General features: G+C 39.3%; 1 pseudogene; it reads right to left on the minus strand.

Moving 5' to 3' along the window:
- Positions 1–13,336: 13,336 nt before the first annotated feature.
- Positions 13,337–15,576, minus strand: LOC137210126 (heat shock cognate 71 kDa protein pseudogene; annotated as a pseudogene).
- Between the last annotated feature and the right edge of the window lie 3,220 nt (positions 15,577–18,796).

Here is an 18,796-nt window from a genome sequence, read left to right on the forward strand (position 1 = left end):
GACATCACTGAACTAAAGGGTATGATACCCCTGTTACGGACTGAATTGTGTCCCCTCTAAATTCATGGGTATTGAAATCCTAACCCCCAGTACTTCAGAATGTGACTGTATTTAAAGGTTGGGATTTAAAAGAGGTAATTAAGGTAAAATGAGTTCATGTAGGTGGGCCCTAATTAATATGACTGGTGCTCTTATAAGAAGAGGAGATTAGGACACAGACACACGTAGAGAAAAGACCATGTGAAGACACAGGAAGAAGAGGCCATCTACGAGTCAAGGAGAGAGACCTCAGAAGAAATCCTGACAACACTCGATCTCAGACTTCCAGCCTCCAGAGCTGTGAGAAAATAGATTTCTATTGTCTAAGCCACCCAGTCTAAGCTACGTCGTATAGCAGCTCTACCAAATTAATACATCCCCTTTCTTACAAGGGAACAGCTTATTTGGAGGGAGGCTTATTTGGAGGGACTCTCCCAACCCCACTCCCAATGTGAGTCAGAGGAATCCAAGTTGACTGCCTGGAAGAGGCTTGCCCAGAGAGGAAGTGCCAAGCGTTGCATGTACTGAAAATCTCATGGGACCCCTTCAGAGTGGCCCATGCAGGTTGAAGACAGATGGTGCTGGTCCTTTCATGTGGCCTTTCCAGGGCTCTGTAAGCAGTTCTAACTTGTTCTTGTAGGCTGATGCTAAATTCCATTCATTAGCAAGTTTGCCAGTGACCTAATTTTATTGGTTCCTCAGGAGCTCTTCTCTTGCTTTCAGGCCTCCGGTCATCTAAAATGTGGTGTCTTCAGCAAATTCACCCCTCTCATTATGTGTGATCCCTCTTCTAGGCCATTTAGCCCTTCTTGCAGCTCCTAATAAATAAATACTGACTCTAAGACCAAAACCCAAGAGGCCATACATTTAATTGCTTTCCATGCTGAGATAGAATCATTTATTAGCTCTGTGCAAAGCGCAGTGTTTGAAAACTCCAAACCACATGAAACGCTACAAGTTCTGAGTCAGAGCCTAAAGGAGAAACAGCCAACTCTCATCTGAACTTTGTTAGGCCTCATGACCTTTCACAAAACCTCAAAGCAAACATAATTCAGCCCCTGGATAGGCTCAAACTCTGAACTGAGTCCTGTCGTTTGTTTGGTTTTGTAGCAGCTGCTTATATCACAAATCCACACTTCTGGTTAAAAAAAAAAAAAAAAAGATCCCTGAGATGGCTTCAAACCAGTGTGATGTTCTGTTTTATTTTTGTTTTGTAATATGTCTATTAGTTGTGAAACTCAGACTTCTTTGGAAAGCTAGCTCTACAGAACAACCTGTGGGTTTAGAATTTCCAGGTAAATCGGGACCAGGAGATTTAAATGGAATTCAGTGAGAAACCAATTATTGTGAATCTGACCGGAATAACTGGTAGAGAAGGAATAGCTGGGAGGAGGAGTAGGGAGGCCAAAAGAGAATAGTTTTGTTTTGTTTTAAAGAAGGAAGGTTTGGTGCTGAGGCACTGTCTGGACACAGTGGATGCTTGGTAAGAATTTCTTGATGACCTCTTCAACTCATGTAATCTGTAGTTTCTGCTTGTCCTGAACTTAATTCAGACAGCCCTGACAAGAACTTTGCAGCCATTTCCATATCACAGTATATCCGTCCGGCCCTGCTGGACTGTTGCCCGGCTGAGTTAGTGTGGCTTGACAGGGAGCGCTATGATGAGAAGGAGGCCAACCCAGGGCTCTTCTTGCTACAACTGGACTGAGAAAGAGGAGGAATGTGGCAGACAGGAAGGGTTTGGACTTTGAGTCAGACATGTCCACTGGGTTGGGACAGTCGGTAATAGAAATTTGGTCGTATGGACTACATCCAATTCCTGGAGGTTATGGTGGTAGCCCAGACAAAGAAAGGTGACCAGAACAAAACCAGGGACTTCCTCAGGCAAGTGGAACCACACGCCACACCGCCATCTTAGCAGTCAGCCCAGGTTGGCCTGGTAGCAGATGGCTGCCCCAACCGTGGGCTTGGAGTTTGGGGGCAGGATTCTGATCAGTGTGTGTTAAAAGTTAGTTTGTGTAGAAGGGGAGGGTGAAGGTGGTGCAAGAGTGGATTCACATGGGATTCAGGGTGGGAACTTAGTTCTAACAGGTGCCCCCCTGTTAAACTGAGTCTCAAAATCAGGTAAACTCTTGTTGACTCGTCTATGAATTAGACCAGAACTACTTAATGCACTGCTCTTTTCCCTTTCCTCTTCCTCCCCCTACTCTCCTCTGCCACAGATGTATCTGGAAAGGTCTTGGAGCAGTGGAGGACATGAAGTCGTAGAAGCAGGGGATCTAGATCAGGCGGGGACTTGTAGGTCATTGTGAGACCTTGGAAAGTAAGAAGGCCTCCAACCACTTAACTCACTGTCTGCTCTTCTCTGCTTCAGCGTCCCCCAATCCAAGCAGGACCCACAAAATGAGATTAGACACGTTTTCATATGTTTCAGGTGATATGTGAACCAAATCCAAATTATTTGCATCGGTAAACGTTTTGTAGACCATATTTTCAATGCAACCAAATTGCATTTGGTAAAGTTAATGGTTATAAGATTTTGTATCAGTCCTGCAGAAGGGAACAAAAGAGTAAATAATATTTCAATCCCACTGTTTTGGACTTCCATATTGACCTCACATATATTTCATCTCTGTTTATGTACACAAGTATTTAAATATGAATTATACCAAAATTGATGGATTATTATTGAAAAAAATTTTAAGATCAATCTTTGTTAAATCAATCCAATTCTTTGATAACATTTCCATAAAAGAGTTAAACCATTTTTATTTTTTATTTTTGTTTGAATACAAGGATCATAATTAGAATCAATTAATTTTCTGGTTTGATTAATTTATTCTGACTTAACTTTCACCTAGCTGTATATTCTGTGATTATGAGTTTTCCTTTGCAAAAGTGATTTCTACCAAGCTTATTTCTCAGGTCAAATTTAAAAAGATTTGATTCTTACATTCACTTTTAGCTAAAAAGCATTTTAAATTGTATGCAATTTTAGATACTGTTTTTTTTTTAACATCTTTATTGGAGTATAATTGCTTTACAATGGTGTGTTAGTTTCTGCTTTATAACAAAGTGAATCAGTTATACATATACATATATCCCCATATCTCTTCCCTCTTGCGTCTCACTCCTACCCTCCCTATCCCACTCATCTAGGTGGTCACAAAGGACCGAGCTGATCTCCCTGTGCTATGCAGCTGCTTCCCACTAGCTATGTATTTTACATTTGGTAGGGTATATATGTCCATGCCACTCTCTCACTTTGTCACAGCTTACACTTCCCCCTCCCCGTGTCCTCAAGTCCATTTTCTACGTCTGCGACTTTATTCCTGTCCTGCCCTTAGGTTCTTCAAAACCATAGTTTTCTTTCTTTTTTATTTTATTTTTTTTTAGATTCCATATATGTGTTAGCGTACAGTATTTGTTTATCTCTTTCTGACTTACTTCACTCTGTATGACAGACTCTATCTATCCACCTCACTACAAATAGCTCAATTTCGTTTCTTTTTATGGCTGAGTAATATTCCATTGTATATATGTGCCACACCTTCTTTATGCATTCATCTTTCGAGGGACACTTAGGTTGTTTCCATGTCCTGGCTATTGTAAATAGAGCTGCATGAACATTGTGGCATATGACTCTTTTTGAATTATGGTTTTCTCAGGGTATATGTCCAGTAGTGGGATTGCTGGGTCATATGGTAGTTCTATTTTGAGATTTTTAAGGAAACTCCATACTGTTCTCCATAGTGGCTGTATCAACTTACATTCCCACCAACAGTGCAAGAGGGTTCCCTTTTCTCCACACCCTCTCCAGCATTTATTGTTTGTAGATTTTTTGATGATGACCATTCTGACCAGTGTGAGGTGATACCTCATTGTAGTTTTGATTTGCATTTCTCTAATGATTAGTGATGTTGAGCATCCTTTCATGTGTTTGTTGGCAATGTGTATGGCTTCTTTGGAGAAATGTCTATTTAGGTCTTCTGCCCATATTTGGGTTGGATGGTTTGTTTTTCTGATATTGAGCTGCATGAGCTGCTTGTAAATTTTGGAGATTAATCCTATGTCAGTTGCTTCATTTGCAAATATTTTCTCCCATTCTGAGGGTTGTCTTTTCATCTTGTTTATGGTTTCATTTGCTGTGCAAAAGCTTTTAAGTTTCATTAGGTCCCATTTGTTTGTTTTTGTTTTTATTTGCATTTCTCTAGGAAGTGGGTCAAAAAGGATCTTGCAGTTATTTATGTCATAGAGGGTCCTGCCTATGTTTTCCTCTAAGAGTTTGATAGTGTCTGGTCTTACATTTAGGTCTTTAATCCATTTTGAGTTTATTTTTGTGTATGGTGTTAGGGAGTGTTCTAATTTCATTGTTTTACATGTACATTTCATTCTTTTACATGAGTTTTCCCAGCACCACTTATTGAAGAGGCTGTCTTTGCTCCACTGTATACTCTTGCCTCCTTTATAAAAGGTAAGGTGACCGTATGTGTGTGGGTTTATCTCTGGGCTTTCTATCCTGTTCCATTGATCTATATTTCTGGTTTGTGCCAGTATCATACTGTCTTGATTACTGTAGCTTTGAAGTATATTCTGAAGTTCGGGAGTCTGATTCTTCCAGCTCCGTTTTTCTTTCTCAAGATTGTTTTGGCTATTTGGAATCTTTTGTGTTTCCATACAAATTGTGAACGTTTTCGTTCTAGTTCTGTGAAAAGTGCCATTGGTAGCTTGATAGGGATTGCACTGAATCTGTGGATTGCTTTATGTAATAGAGTCATTTTCACAATTTTGATTCTTCCAATCCAAGAACACGGTATATCTCTCCATATGTTTGTATCATCCTTAATTGCTTTCATCAGTGTCATAGTTTTCTGCCTACAGGTCTTTTGTCTCCTTAGGTAGGTTTATTCTTAGGTATTTTATTCTTTTTGTTGCAGTGGTGAATGGGAGTGTTTCCTTAATTTCTCTTTCAGATTTTTCATCATTAGTTTATAAGAATGCAAGAGATTTCTGTGCATTAATTTTGTATGCTGCTAATTTACCAAATTCATTGATTACCTCTAGTAGTTTTCTGGTAGTATCTTTAGGATTCTCTATGTATAGTATCATGTCATCTGCAAACACTGACAGCTTTACTTCTTCTTTTCCAAATTGGATTCCTTTTATTTCTTTTCCTTCTGTGATTGCTGTGGCTAAAACTTCCAAAACTATGTTGAATAATAGTGGTGAGAGTGAGCAACCTTGTCTTGTTCTGATTTTAGTGGAAATGGTTTCAGTTTTTCACCTTTGAGGACGATGTTGACTGTGTGTTTTTCATATATGGTCTTTATTATGTTGAGGAAAGTTCTCTCTATGCCTACTTTCTGGAGGGTGTTTATCATAAATCGGTGTTGAATTTTGTGAAAAGCTTTTTCTGCATCTATTGAGATTATCATATGCTTTTCCTCCTTTGATTTGTTAATATGGTGTATCACATTGATCTATTTGTATATATTGAGAATCCTTGCATTCTTGGGATAAACCCCACTTGATCATGGTGTATGATCCTTCGAATGTGCTGTTGGATTCTGTTTCCTAGTATTTTGTTGTGGATGTTTGCATCTATATTTATCAGTGATATTGGCCTGTAGTTTTCTTTCCTTATGACATCTTTTTCTGGTTTTGGTATCAGGGTGATGGTGGCCTCATAGAGTGAGTTTGGGAGTGTTCCTCCTTTTTTTGGAAGAGTCTGAGAAGGATAGGTGTTAGCTCTTCTCTAAATGTTTGATAGAATTCTCCTGTGAAGCCATCTGGTCCTGGGCTTTTGTTTGTTGGAAGATTTTTAATCACAGTCTCAATAACAGTGCTTGTGATTGGTCTGTTTATATTTCTATTTCTTCCTGGTTCAGTCTTGGAAGGTTGTGCTTTTCTAAGAATTTGTGCATTTCTTCCAGGTTGTCCATGTTATTGGCATATAGTTGCTTGCAGTAATCTTTCATGATCCTACGTATTTCTGCAGTGTCAGTTGTTACTTCTCCTTTTTCATGTCTAATTCTATAGATTTGAGTCTTCTCCCTTTTTTCTTGATGAGGCTGGCTAATGTGTTTTATCAATTTTGTTTATCTTCTCAAAGAACGAGCTTTTAGTTTTATTGATCTTTGCTATCCTTTCCTTCATTTCTTTTTCATTTCCCTTTTATCTGATCTTTATGATTTCTTTCATCGGGCTAACTTTGGGGCTTTTTTGTTCTTCTTTCTCTAATTGCTTTAGGTGTATGGTTAGGTTGTTTATTTGAGATGTTTCTTGTTTCTTAAGGTACGATTGTATGGCTAAAACTTCCCTCTTACAACTGCTTTTGCTGCATCCCATAGGTTTTGGATCGTCGTGTTTTTGTTGTAATTTGTCTCTAGGTATTTTTTGGTTTCCTCTTTGATTTCTTCATTGATCTCTTGGTTATTTAGTAGTGTATTGTTTAGCTTCCATGTGTTTGTATTTTTTACAGATTTTTTCCTGTAATTGATATCTAGTCTCATAGCGTCGTGGTCAGAAAAGATACTTGATACAATTTCAGTTTTCTTAAATTTACCAAGGTTTGATTTGTGACCCAAGATATGATCTATCTTGGAGTATGTGCATGAGCACTTGAGAAGAAAGTGTGTTCTGTTGTTTTTGGGTGGAATGTCCTATAAATAACAATTAAATCCACCTTGTTTAATGTATCATTTAAAGCTTGTGTTTCCTTTTTTATTTTCATTTTGGATGATCTGTCTATTGGTGAAAGTGAGATGTTAAAGTCCCCTACTATGATTGTGTTACTGTCGATTTCCCCTTTTATGGCTGTTGGCATTTGCCTTATGTATTGAGGTGCTCCTATGTTGGGTGCATAAATATTTACAATTGTTATATCTTCTTCTTGGCTTGATCCCTTGATCATTTTGTAGTGCCCTTCCTTGTCTCTTGTAGTAATCTTTATTTTAAAGTCTATTTTGTCTGATATGAGAATTGCACCTCCAGCTTTCTTTTGATTTCCATTTGCATGGAATATCTTTTTCCATCCCCTCACTTTCAGTCTGCATGTGTCCCTAGGTCTGAAGTGGATATCGTGTAGACAGCGTATATACAGGCCTTGTTTTTGAATCCATTCAGCCAGTCAATGTGTTTTGGTTGGAGCATTTAATCCATTTACATTTAAGGTAATTATCGATATGTATGTTCCTTTTACCATTTTCTTAATTGTTTTTGGTTTGTTATTGTAGGTCTTTTCCTTCTCTTGTGTTTCCTGCCTAGAGAAGTTCCCTTAGCATTTGTTTTAAAGCTGGTTTGGTGGTGCTGAATTCTCTTAGCTTTTGCTTGTCTGTAACGCTTTTAATTTCTGTGCTGAATATGAATGAGATTCTTGCTGGGTAGAATAAACTTGTTTGTGGGTTTTTCCCTTCATCACTTTAAATATGTCTTGCCACTCCCTTCTGCCTTGCAGAATTTCTGCTGAAAGATCAGCTGTTAACCTTATGGGGATTCCCTTATATGTTATTTGTTGTTTTTCCCTTGCTGCTTTTAATATTTTTTCTTTGTATTTAATTTTTGATAATTTGATTAATATGTGTCTTGGTGTGTTTCTCCTTGGATTTATCCTGTATGGGACTCTGCACTTCCTGGTCTTGATTGACTATTTCCTTTCCCATATTAGGGAAGTTTTCAACTATAATCTCTTCAAATATTTTCTCAGTTCCTTTCTTTTTCTGTTCTTCTTCTGAGACCCTTATAATTCGTATGTTGGTGCATTTAATCTTGTCCTGTGGTCTCTGAAACTGTCCTCTATTCTTTTCATTTTTTTCCTTTATTCTGCTCTGCCGTTGTTATTTCCACTATTTTATCTTCCATGTTACTTATCTGTTCTTCTGCCTCAGTTTTTCTGCTATTGCTTCCTTCTAGAGAATTTTTTTTCATCTTAGAGCAAATTTTATTTTATTTTCAGCTTTGAATTATAATTGACAAATAAAATTGTTTGAGTTGAAAGTGTACAACATGATGATTTGATAATTGAGAAATGATTATCAAAATCTATATATCTAATACATCCATCACCTCATGTAGTTACCTTTTCTATCCTGTAGTAAGAATGTTTAAGATCTACTTTCTTAGTAAATTTCAAGGATAAAATACAATATTATTAACTATAGTCACCATATTGTACATTAGATCCTCAGGAATTTTTCATCATATAACTAAAAATTTGTACACTTTGACCAACATTTTTCCATTTCCCCCACCTCCCAAACACCTGGCAACCATTATTTACTCTCTTTCTCTATGAATTTGACTTATTTTTCTTTCAGATTCCACATATAAGTGATACCATACTGTATTTGCCTTTCCCTGTCTGGTTTAGCATAATGCTCTCCAGGTTCATCCATGCTGTTGCAAATGGCAGGATTTCCTTCTTTTTACAGCTTAATAATAGTCTATTGTATGTATTTTATAATATACATTATATTATATATGCCACTATTTTTTTAACACCTTTATTCGAGTATAATTGCTTTACAATGGTGTGTTAGTTTCTGTTTTATAACAACGTGAATCAGTTATACATATACATGTATCTCCATACCTCTTCCCTCTTGCTTCTCCCTCCCTCCCACCCTCCCTATCCCACCTCTCTAGGTGGTCACAAAGCACCGAGCAGACCTCCCTGTGCTATGCAGCTGCTTCCCACTAGCTATCTGTTTTACATTTGGTAGTGTATATGTGTCCATGCCACTCTCTTACTTTGTCCCAGCTTACCCTTCCCCCTCCCCGTATCCTCAAGTCCATCCTCTAGTAGGTATGCATCTTTATTCCCGTCTTGCCCCTAGGTTCTTCATGACCATTTTTTGTTTGTTTGTTTTTTAGATTCCATATATATGTGTTAGCCTACGGTATTTGTTTTACTATTTCTGACTTACTTCACTCTGTATGACAGACTCTAGGTCCAACTACCTCACTACAAATAACTCAATTTCGTTTCTTTTTATGGCTGAGTAATATTCCATTGTATATATGTGCCACATCTTTACCCATTCATCTGTCGATGGACACTTAGGTTGCTTCCATGTCCAGGCTATTGTAAATAGAGCTGCAATGAACATTGTGGTACATGACTCTTTTTGAATTATGGTTTTCTCAGGGTATATGCCCAGTAGTGGGATTGCTGGGTCGTATGGCAGTTCTATTTTTAGAGAATTTTAAATTTCACTTATTGTGTTGTTCATCATTTTTTGTTTACTCGTTAGTTTTCTAGGTTCTTGTTAAATGTTTCTTGTAGTTTCTCCATTCTACTTCCAAGATTTTGCATCATGTTTACCATCATTACTATGAATTCTTTTCAGGTAGACTGCCTATTTCCTCTTCATTTGTTTCGTCTGGTATGTTTTTACCTTGCTCCCTCATCTGATGTGTGTTTCTCTGTCTTCTCATTTTGCTTAACTTACTGTGTTTGGCGTTTCCTTTTCACAGGCTGCAGGTTCATAGTTCATGTTGTTTTTGGTGTCTGCCCCCAGTGGCTAAGGTTGTTTCAGTGGGTTGTGTACGTTTCCTGGTGGAGGGGACTAGTGCCTGTGTTCTGGTGGATGAGGCTGGATTTTGTCTTTCTGGTGGACAGGTCCATGTCTGGTGGTGTGTTTTGGGGTGTCTGTGGCCTTATTATGATTTTAGGCAGCCTCTCTGCTAATGGGTTGTGTTGTGTTCCTGTCTTGCTAGTTGTTTGGCATAGGGTGTCCAGCATTGTAACTTGCTGGTCGTTGAGTGGAGCTGGGTTTTGGCATTGAGATGGAGATCTCTGGGAGATTTTCGCCGTTTGATATTTCGTGGAGCTAAGAGGTCTCTTGTGGACCAATGTCCTCAACTTGCTCTCCCACCTCAGAGGCAGAGGCCTGACACCCAGCCAGAGCACCAAGACCCTGTCAGCCACACAGCTCAGAAGAAAAGGGAGAAAAAAGGAAAGAAAGAAAAATAATAAAATAAAGTTATTAAAATAAAAAATAATTATTAAAATTAACTTTTTTTAAAATAATTAAAAAAAAGAAAGACGAGAGCAACCAAACCAAAAAACAAATCTACCAATCATAAGAAGCAATAAAAACTATGTTAAAAAACAAAAAAACAACAGAATGCTAGGACAAATGGTAAAATCAAAGCTATACAGACAAAATCACAGAGAGATGCATACACATACACACTCACAAAAAAAGAAAAAGGGGGAAAAAGAAAAATATATATCTTTGCTCCCAAAGTCCACCTCCTCAATTTGGGATGACTCGTTGTCTATTCAGGTATTCCACAGATGCAGGGTACATCAAGTTGATTGTGAATGTTTAATCCACTGCTCCTGAGGCTGCTGGGAGAGATTTCCCTTTCTCTTCTTTGTTCGCACAGCTCCTGGGGTTCAGCTTTGGATTTGGCCCCACCTCTGCGTGTAGGTCGCCTGAGGGCATCTGTTCTTCTCTCAGAGAGGACGGGGTTAAAGGAGCAGCTGCTTCGGGGGCTCTGGCTCACTCTGGCCGGAGGGAGGGTAGGGTGCGGATGCGGAGCGAGCCTGCGGCGGCAGAGGCCAGCGTGACGTTGCACCAGCCTGAGGCGCGCCGTGCGTTCTCCCAGGGAAGTTGTCCCTGGATCCCGGGACGCTGGCAGTGGCGGGCTGCACAGACTCCCCGGAAGGGGGTTGTGGATAGTGACCTGTGCTCGCACACAAGCTTCTTGGTGGCGGCAGCAGCCGCCTTAGCGTCTCATGCCCGTCTCTGGGGTCCGCGCTTTTAGCCGTGGCTCGCGCCCGTCTCTGGAGCTCCTTTAAGCAGCGCTCTTAATCCCCTCTCCTTGCGCAGCAGGAGATAAAGAGGGAAGAAAAAGTCTCTTGCCTCTTCGGCAAGTCCAGACTTTTCCCCGGACTCCCTCCCGGCTAGCCGTGGTGCACTAACCCCTGCAGGCTGTGTTCACGCCGCCAACCCCAGTCCTCTCCCTGGGATCCGACCAAAGACCAAGCCTTAGGTCCCAGCCCCGCCCGCCCCGGCGGGGGAGCAGACAAGCCTCTCCGACTGGTGAGTGCCGGTCGGCACCAATCCTCTGTGTGGGAATCTCTCCGCTTTGCCCTCCGCACCCCTGTTGCTGCACTCTCCTCCGTGGCTCCGAAGCTCCCCCCCGCCCACGCCCCATCTCCACCAGTGAAGGGACTTTCTAGTGTGTGGAGACATTTCCTCCTTCATAGCTCCCTCCCAGAGGTGCAGGTCCCATCCCTATTCTTTTGTCTCTCTTTTTTCTTTTCCCTACCCATGTACGTGGGGAGTTTCTTGCCTTTTGGGAAGTCTGAGGTCTTCTGCCAGCATTCAGTAGGTGTTCTGTAGGAGTTGTTCCACACGTAGATGTATTTCTGATATATTTTTTGCCGGAAGGTGATCTCCACGTCTTACTCTTCCACGATCTTGAAGGTCTCCAACCGATACTGTTGATTTTTTTTAATAAAACTATTTCTACCGAGTCTGTTTCCCATTTTTAATTTTTGAGTTTTTCATGTGTAACAAATTTTACCACATACGGTTAGTTTTATTTTTTGTTGATTATATTTTCCAATAACATTTGATAAGAATTAGTTAAAGGATTGCTAGTTAAGTTTTTATTGGCACAACGGCCAAAAGCACAATCTTAGGAACTGGATGCAGGGCAAATTCTAAAGTGGGGTCAATGTCTTGCCCTTGTCTCATCCTGCCTCTTACCAGCCTGCCATGCTGTCCAAGCCCATTAAGCCTTTGCTTGCAATGAGACCTGTAAGGAAGACCCCTTATTAGCTCTTTGACACAGGTGCCTATTTCACCAATAGGGTGGGGTGGTGGGGAGCTGAGAAGGGAAGGTCTAAGAGACAAATGACTGCCTCATTATGACAAAATTCCAGAACAAAGCAAAAAATTGCATACTCCTTTGACGATAAATTTTGGTGCAAAGTTATTGTTCCCACATTCTAAAGTTGCTAATCTGCATCTCTTTAATTAATCCAAAACTTTATGAGAACTTAACAGGCTAAGAAAGACTGTTCTAAGCTCTTTAAGGAAAAGTCTAAAGTTTGCAGAATTGGAGTAAAGTGAAGGACTGGACCTAGAAGTTATCATATTGAGTGAAGTAAGTCAGACAGAGAAAGACAAATATATGATATCACATATGTGGTGTATAAAAATATGATACAGATGAACTTATTTACAAAACAGAAATAGACTCACCAACAGAGAAAACAAACTTATGGTTACCAAAGGGGATAGTGGGGTGGGGTGGTGGGGTGATAAACTAGGAGTTTAGGATTAACATATACACACTACTGTATATAAAATAGGTTAACAACAAAAACCTGCTGTATAGCACAGGGAACTATTTTCAACATCTTGTAATAACCTGTAATGGAAAGAATCTGAAAAAGTATATATATATGTATATATGTATGTATATACATGCATAACTGAACAGTCTTTGCTGTATACCTGAAACTAATGCAGCATTATAAATTAACTATACTTTGATCTTAAAGAAAGGTAAAAAAAAAAAAAAAAGACTGACATAAGTGCAGAACACAGAGACTGTGAATTGTATGGAAAGAACAGGAACATGTGGCCAGAAGACCTGGTTTCCAGTCCCAGTGTGTCTTCTTTCTATCTTGGGGGATCTAGGGCCATTTACTTGGCCTCCTGGAGTCTCAGTTCCCTCATCTACAAAATCTTGAACATCTCATGGGGTGGTTGTGAAGTATACAAAAGCTTACTGAGTGGTGGTCATGAGCTTGGGGAATGAATCCCTTTTCTTTTCACAAGAAAGCTTCCTGTCCTGTCCTGTCCTGTCCTCTTCTCTCCCCTTCCATCCCATCCCTCTTCCTCCTCCTACTTTCCTCCTCCTTCACCTGGCCATACTTAACAGTCTTGGAGAAGGGGCTGGCCACACCAGAAAGATCAACTCATGGTTTAGGGTGGGGACTTTGGGTGATATGGTATCAGTGGACCTAGAGATTGACTTTATCCATGTGGGCAATCAATCAATCAACTATGCTTATTTAATGAAGCCTCAATACAGTTCTGGACACAGAGGTTCAGCTGAGCTTCCAGGGGTGGCAACACTCAGTATTGCTGTCACACAGCAATACTGGGACCTCCTGAGGACAATGGAAATGTCACAATTGGGACTTTCCTAGACTCTGCCATATGCAGCTCTTCTTTTGGCTGATTTTAATGTATTCTTTCCCTGTAGTAAATGCAACTGTGGATATAATAGATTTCATTGAGCTTGTGAGTCTTTTTTTTTATGGTGCCCATTTTAAATACAGTTTTATTTAAGACATTGCATTTTCCATTTACAATACAGTGCTTGTAAAGTGCAATGTTATTTCCTTTCCTTGTGCACACATTCCATGTTCAAGTATCAAGAATGTCCAGTTTACTACAGCAGCTCAACTTTAAAACTGCCATGGAATTTGCTACAAATTTGGGTCCTTTAATGTTGTGTGGAACAATGCTAAACCTATGCTAGGCTGGCTTAATCAACCTCTTCAATGGTGGGCCCAGAGGAGGCACCACCAGACGGTGGAGCTCCACCACCAGGGAAGCCCCCGGGCATTCCTCCTGGCATTCCTCCTGGCATGCCTCCTGCGCTCTGGTACAGCTTGGTAATGATGGGGTTGCAGACTTTTTCCAGCTCCTTCTGCTGATGTTCAAATTCTTCCTTCTCTGCAGTCTGGTTCTTATCAAGTCAGTTGATTATTTCATTACACTTATCAAGAATCTTCTGTTTGTCCTCATCATTAATCTTGCCTTGAAGTTTCTCATCCACAACAGTAGCTTTCATGCTGAAAGCATAGGATTCAAGAGAATTCTTTGAAAACACCTTATCCCGCTGCTTCTCATCTTCAGCTTTATACTTCTCTGCTTCCTGAACCATACGTTCAATGTCTTCTTTGCTCAAACAGCCCTTGTCATTAGTGATGGCAATCCTATTCTCTTTTCCTGTGTTCTTATCCACAGCAGAGACATTAAGGATGACATTGGCATCAATATCAAAAGTGACTTCAATCTGAGGAACACCACGGGCAGCAGGCGGTAAGCCTGTGAGTTCAAACTTGCCAAGCATGTTGTTATCTTTTGTCATGGCATGCTCATCTTCATAAACCTGAATGAGTACACCAGGCTGGTTGTCCGAGTAGGTTGTGAAGGTCTGCGTCTGCTTGGTGGGAATGGTGGTGTTGCGTTTGATGAGGACAGTCATGACTCCACCAGCAGTTTCAATTCCAAGGGAAAGAGGAGTGACATCCAACAGCAGCAAGTCTTGAACGTTTTCAGATTTGTCTCCAGATAGAATGGCTGCCTGGAGAGCTGCACCATAAGCAACAGCCTCATCAGGGTTGTTGCTCTTATTCAGTTCTTTCCCATTGAAGAAATCCTGTAGAAGTTTCTGAATCTTGGGGATGCGGGTTGAACCACCCACCAGGACAGTATCATGGATCTGAGACTTGTCTAACCTGGCATCCCGAAGGGCTTTCTCCACAGGGTCCAGTATGCCACGGAACAGGTCAGCATTCAGTTCTTCAAATCAGGCACAGGTAATTAAGATGTAGAGGTCGATTCCTTCAAAGAGGGAATCAATCTCAATACTAGCCTGGGTGTTGGAAGAGAGAGTGTGCTTAGCACGCTTACAAGCAGTACGAAGGCGACGGACAGCCCTCTTGTTCTCACTGATGTCCTTCTTGTGCTTGCGCTTGAATTCTGCAATAAGATGGTTGACCATCCAGTTGTCAAAGTCTTCTCCACTTAAGTGGGTATCTCCAGCTGTAAATTTGACCTCAAAGATTCCATTCTCAATAGTGAGGATTGACACATCAAAAGTGCCACCACCTAAATCAAAGATCAGCACATTTCTTTCTGCTCCAACATTTTTGTCTAAGTCATAGGCAATAGCAGCAGCAGTCGGTTCGTTGATTCTAAGTACATTGAGCCCAGCAATAGTTCCAGCATCTTTGGTAGCCTGACGCTGAGAATCATTAAAGTAAGCGGGTACTGTGACAACAGCATTGGTAACAGTCTTCCCAAGGTAGGCTTCTGCTATTTCCTTCATCTTTGTCAATACCATGGATGACACCTCCTCTGGATAAAAACCTTTTGTCTCTCCCTTGTATTCTTCTTGAACCTTAGGCCTGCCTGCATCATTCACCACCATGAAGGGCCAATGCTTCATATCAGACTGGACAACAGCATCATCAAATCTTTGTCCAATGAGGGGTTTGGCATCAAACGCCGTGTTGGTGGGATTCATTGCAACTTGATTATTTGCAACATCACCGATCAATCGTTCGGTATCAGTAAAGGTGACATAGCTAGGTGTAGTTCGGTTCCCCTGATCATTGGCAATTATTTCCACCTTTCCATGCTGGAAGACACCCACACAAGAATTGGTGGTGCCAAGATCAATGCCAACTGCAGGTCCCTTAGACATGGTTGCTGGAGCACAGGCCCGGGTCCACTGGAGGAGAAAACAGCAACCTATAGAGCTGCCGTCGCGTTCAGCGAGCTGTGAGTCTTTCTAGTGAATTATGGAATCTGAGGATGGTTTTGGGAAACCCTCAAACTTAGTTGTTTTCAGAAATGAGGATGATCTTCTCTCTAACTTTGTAGTTGGACCTTAACTCCTTGCCTTTGGAGTCAAAAGCCTTATTTAGCATTGGCAGTTGGGAGGAGTGTGCTCTTACCTTACAGTTTAGCTAACTCCAGGTACCATTCCCACTATTTATTACTTCTTCCTCAAAATTCTGAAAAAACCTTGTATCATCTTTGTCATCTTTCGTGATTTTGGTGATTTTGGGAATGGAAGAAAGAAAAGAAATATTTGTCAGGTACTTATTTGTTTTGAGCTGTGGGTGAAATGCCATTGAAATTGTGCAGTTTAACTTCCTTCAGGGAGATGTAAAGAAAAGTTTGCCCTTGTTACTTGTATGGTTAATTCGCTCCACAAATGCTTGTGTCCAGGCATTGTTCTAAATGCTTTATGTGTATTAACTCATTTGATATAATGACCGTTGAGTCATTATATGACTCAAAAGACTTTATTATTATTATTTCCATCATCACACAAGTGAGCAAACTGGGGCCACGGCAATGAAATAACCTGCATAAGCTCCCACATCCAACAAATGATTGAGCCAGGCAGAAACTCAGGCTCCAGAACTGTAGCCCCTTTGTTATTGAGGCTGTGGATTAAAAATCTCGAGTCTTAGATTAAAAGACGCCAAGTCTAGTGGGGAAGACAGACTCATAAGCAAACAATAATATTATCATACAAGTTCTACAATAGAGTGCAGAAGTGGGAGGAACAAATCTGAGTTGCTTCAACTGGAAAATTGAGATAGATTTTACTTAGCCCTCTTCCTTGTGCTTCAGAACCAGTCCACCTCCACATCTGTCAATTCTACCCTCTACCTCACCCCAAATTATCTGGAAGCAGTTCTTTGTTGCGAATATCTTTTCCCAGACTGTAATTTGTCCTTTAACTTTGTCTGCGATGTCTTTTGTTAGACAGAAGTCTGAAAATTTAATTTAAAATATTTTTTATATCACCCTACTACAAGTAATAAAGACATTACATTTTCTTCCAAAAATAAAAAAAAAATTGTTCTTCACATTTAGGTGTTAGGTACACCATTTGTTAGATCTTGAATTTACTTTTGTGCACTGCATGTGCTAAGAATACTGTTTTATATTTTTTCCCTTATAACATTGGCTCAGCTCCAATGATCTGCAATCCATGTATTTATGGTCTATTTCTGGGTTTTCTATTCTGGTCCTTTGGTGTGTCCATTTTCACAGTAAAAAACACACTTAACTCACAAACATAATTTTACAACAACAAATTTAACACAAAATTAATAAATAAATGTAATTTTATAATAATATAGATATAATAAAAATATCATAATTATAACTTTATGTTAAAGCTTTATATTAGATAGAACAAATGTTCCTATCTTGCTCTTAAAAATTATCTTGGTTATTCTGGTCCTTTTCCTTGAGAGAGGACAGCTTAAGAAATGTATCAACATATCAGAGACTCACACACATCCACACATACACAAATGTGTTGAATTTTGATCGATGTTCCATTGATTTTATAGATTAACTATTTGGGAGATTTATAATTTTACAATATTGGATCTTCCTGTCTTTGAACATGGTATTCCACTTATTTCAGGCTTCCTTAATGTTTTCCAATAGTTTTCTAATTTTCTCCGTATAGTTTGTGTACACCATTTTTTCGACTTTTTGTTTCTGTAGGTAACTTATTGTTATCTTAAAGTTACCTCTGTACACCGTATGTTTTTTGACTAATGTTTACTAACAGTTAGATATTGGTATAAAGAAATGCAATTGATTTTTATATGTCATTCTATATCTAGCTCCCTTACTCAGCTCTCTGATTAAAACTGATAACTTGCTTATCAATTGCTTTGAGTTTTAAATATAAATGTTTTCTGTGAATTACGGTTATCTTATTTTTATTTTTCTAATCCCTATGCTTCTTATTTCTTTTTAGTTTCTTATTGCTTTGGTTAAGACCTCCAGTGCAAAATCAAAGAGAAGCAGAGGTAAAGGGTGCCATGATTTCCTCCTGCTGGTGTTACACCTTGTACAATCCCCTCTCCTGAGTGTAGGTGGGACCTGGCACTTGCTTCTAGACAATAGAATCTGGTTAACTAAATTAACTTAGTTAATTATTTTAGTTAATTGATATAGTAGTTAATTTTAGTCAATTAAAAAGTTCTTGTGGAGAATTTAAAATTAAAAAATTCTCCTTGTGAGTTTGAAGACATAAGTTGCCATGTTGTTGTGAGATGGTCACATAGGAAGGAATTGCAGGTGGCCTATAGGAGTTGAGACTGTACTTAGCCAGTAAGAAAATGGAACCTCAGTCACACAACTGTTAAAATATGTAATCTCACTTCATTGTGGTGTGTAATTCTTTTTATTTATTATTGGATTCGATTTGTTAATATTTCATTGAAAAATTTTGCATCATATTTATGAGGGCTGTAGTTTTCCTTCCTTGTAATGTCTTTGTCTGGTTTTGGTATTAGGGTAATACCTGCTTCATAGAATGAGTTAGGAAGTATTCCTTCTGCTTCTATTCTCTGAAAGAGATTTACTATAATTTCCTCCATAAATGTTTGGTAGAATTCACTAGGAAACACATCTGGGCATGGTACTTTCAGTTTGGGAAGTTTATTAATTATTGGTTCAATTTTTTTAATGGATATAGGCCTGTTCAGTCTGTTTTCCCTTGTGTGAGTTTTAGATTGTATCTTTTAAGGAATTGGTCCACTTCATCTAGGTTATCTAATTTCTGGAGATAGAGTAGTTAATAGTATTTCTTTATTATTATTTAATTTCCGTGGGATCTATAGTGATGTCTCCTCTTACATCTCTGTTATTAGTAATTTGTGTCTTCTCTCTTTTTCCTTCCTTAGTCTGGCTAGAGACTTATCAAAGAACTATTGATCTTTTCAAAGAACATTTTTTGTTTTCATTTATTGTGTCTCTACTTTTAATAATTATTAAGTAGTAGTTTCTTTCATGCTTTCTAAGTCAGTCTTGAATTTCTTTTAAAAGCCCAAACTTAGTGTGAATTTAGCACTTGTGTTTTTGTTGTCAAACATATGCAGAAGCCTGCCTGCAATTTATACTCATATAGTTCTCATGTGCACAAATGATTCAGTGGTCACATTATGTATTTA

The sequence above is a fragment of the Pseudorca crassidens genome, chromosome 17, assembly GCF_039906515.1.
Source record: "Pseudorca crassidens isolate mPseCra1 chromosome 17, mPseCra1.hap1, whole genome shotgun sequence".
Taxonomy (NCBI): Eukaryota; Metazoa; Chordata; class Mammalia; order Artiodactyla; family Delphinidae; genus Pseudorca; species Pseudorca crassidens.